The sequence below is a fragment of the Leptinotarsa decemlineata genome, unplaced genomic scaffold (genome assembly GCF_025532065.1).
Source record: "Leptinotarsa decemlineata unplaced genomic scaffold, Ldec_3_MD MMD2_tig00005770_RagTag_RagTag, whole genome shotgun sequence".
Classification (NCBI taxonomy): Eukaryota; Metazoa; Arthropoda; class Insecta; order Coleoptera; family Chrysomelidae; genus Leptinotarsa; species Leptinotarsa decemlineata.
Window position 1 is genome coordinate 10,001 of NW_027412641.1, and position 2,500 is coordinate 12,500.

The 2,500-nt window shown below is 49.7% G+C and overlaps 2 non-coding genes across 2 annotated transcripts in view; both read left to right on the top strand.

Moving 5' to 3' along the window:
* Positions 1-322: 322 nt before the first annotated feature.
* Positions 323-477, top strand: LOC141484460 (5.8S ribosomal RNA). The gene has a single exon (XR_012466640.1). It is a non-coding gene; the product is annotated as a 5.8S ribosomal RNA (ribosomal RNA).
* Positions 478-1,079: 602 nt separating this feature from the next.
* LOC141484462 (large subunit ribosomal RNA) overlaps positions 1,080-2,500 on the top strand; it is a 4,028-nt gene continuing 2,607 nt past the window's right edge. Inside the window, exon 1 of the ribosomal RNA XR_012466642.1 lies at positions 1,080-2,500. This exon is cut by the window's right edge and continues 2,607 nt beyond it. This is a non-coding gene — a ribosomal RNA (large subunit ribosomal RNA).

The following is a 2,500-nucleotide window of genomic DNA, read 5'->3' on the forward strand; positions in this document are numbered from 1 at the left end:
TTACACAACGAGATTTCCGATGGTTGTGAAAGATATTCGCCCGGCCGTGTCAGTTAGAACGCATGGTAAATGAAATACTACGCGCGTCCTCTACACGACGAATATAAAAATTGAGTCGTGCGCGATTTCGGTACACGATGCCTCGTCTGAATATGTGGTGCCGTACGAATACGAAATCGTCGAGCGCTTCTCTTTTTTTATTTTTTTTAACAAGTATATATATATTTTATGTACGTTGTTGCATTGGTATAATCTCAACGCTTGCCGAATCGAGACGTCGAACTCTTGAAATTATTTTTTTGAGTACGTCTAAATAAAAGATTACCCTGAACGGTGAATCACTTGGCTCGTGGGTCGATGAAGAACGCAGCTAATTGCGCGTCAACTTGTGAACTGCAGGACACATGAACATCGACATTTCGAACGCACATTGCGGTCCTCGGATACTGTTCCTGGACCACTCCTGGCTGAGGGTCGTATCAATTTCAAAGACTGCTCGGTTTTTCAAAATTGATATTTTGTAAAAACGTCGGAGCGTGTTGGATGATTGACGTGTTGTTGTTGTTGTTGTTTGTCGTCTATCGAGTCGTCTCGTTATTATAATCGTTATCTAAGTATTTTATCGCCTTCGCGGCGATGACACTTGGTAACAAAAATAAATACACGTTGACGACGACGACGACGCCGACGACGACAAAGACGCGGCATCTTAAAGTGCGAAAGCGACGAATCGTTTTTTCTCATCGCAAGATGAGAGAAACGTTACGTAGTTTGTACACAACGAAATCGTATCGAGTCTCCGTTGTTGGGAAAGCGGCTGCCACGGCAATATACAGGTTCACGCTTGTAGTGTGTGTGTGTGTATGCTCTCGTTACGCACGATCGTCGTGTCCGAGAATCTTTGATGAATCGAAGACGACGTCTGATCGTGTCGAGCAGCGTACGTACACACGCACACACATTATTACAGGACGTCGAGAACTTTTTTGTCCGTTTCGGTAGTTCTCTCTCGAAATAACGACGGACGAGACTACGTACGTCGACTCGTTGCTGTTGAATAAACTGAAAAATTATTTTATCGACCTCAGAGCAGGTGAGACTACCCGCTGAATTTAAGCATATTACTAAGCGGAGGAAAAGAAACTAACTAGGATTCCCTCAGTAGCTGCGAGCGAACAGGGATAAGCCCAGCACCGAATCCCGCGGGTTAACCGCCGGGAAATGTGGTGTTAGGGAGGATCCGTTTATCGGAGTCGTACGGCGCGTCCAAGTCCTTCTTGAACGGGGCCACAGCCCATAGAGGGTGCCAGGCCCGTAGCGACCGCCGTCAATTTCGGGAGGATCTCTCCTCAGAGTCGGGTTGCTTGAGAGTGCAGCCCTAAGTGGGTGGTAAACTCCATCTAAGGCTAAATATGACCACGAGACCGATAGCGAACAAGTACCGTGAGGGAAAGTTGAAAAGCACTTTGAAGAGAGAGTTCAAGAGTACGTGAAACCGTTCAGGGGTAAACCTGAGAAACCCGAAAGGTCGAAGGAGGAAATTCATCGCGTTTCGATCGTCGGCGTTTGACGGGTTTCGTGACGGACGGCGTTCGCGTCGTTCGCTCAGCTCGTTTTTCGAACCGATATCGAACGCGTGCACTTTTCCTCTTGTAGGACGTTGCGATCCGTTGGGTGTCGGTCTAAGGTCCGGGGTGGAGCCCACGTGAATTTTTCGCGTGGACCCTCGGTATCCCGGCCGACTCGCTCGACGGTATAACGATGGCGCGGGGCCGCTACTTTATAATTAGCGTTCGGCTCGTGGCAAGCGCGTCCGGTGTTTGACGGCGATCGGACCTAGCGCCGATCCTGTCCCCGGGCGACTGTTGGCTACGATGTTCTCGAACAGACCTCGTTGAAACGCCGATCTGCAACGCTATAGCTTTGGGTACTTTCAGGACCCGTCTTGAAACACGGACCAAGGAGTCTAGCATGTGCGCGAGTCATTGGGACATAACTAAACCTAAAGGCGCAATGAAAGTAAAGGTCTACCTTGCGTAGACCGAGGGAAGATGAGCGGTTCGCCCTCAAAGTGGCCGCTCCGCATTCCCGGGGCGTCTCGTTCTCATTGCGAGAAGAGGCGCACCAAGAGCGTACACGCTGGGACCCGAAAGATGGTGAACTATGCCTGGTCAGGACGAAGTCAGGGGAAACCCTGATGGAGGTCCGTAGCGATTCTGACGTGCAAATCGATCGTCGGAACTGGGTATAGGGGCGAAAGACTAATCGAACCATCTAGTAGCTGGTTCCCTCCGAAGTTTCCCTCAGGATAGCTGGCGCTCGTCGCGTACGAGTTTCATCCGGTAAAGCGAATGATTAGAGGTATTGGGATCGAAACGATCTCAACCTATTCTCAAACTTTAAATGGGTGAGATCTCCGGCTTGCTCGAACTCTTATGAAGCCGCGAGACTCGAATCAGAGTGCCAAGTGGGCCATTTTTGGTAAGCAGAACTGGCGCTG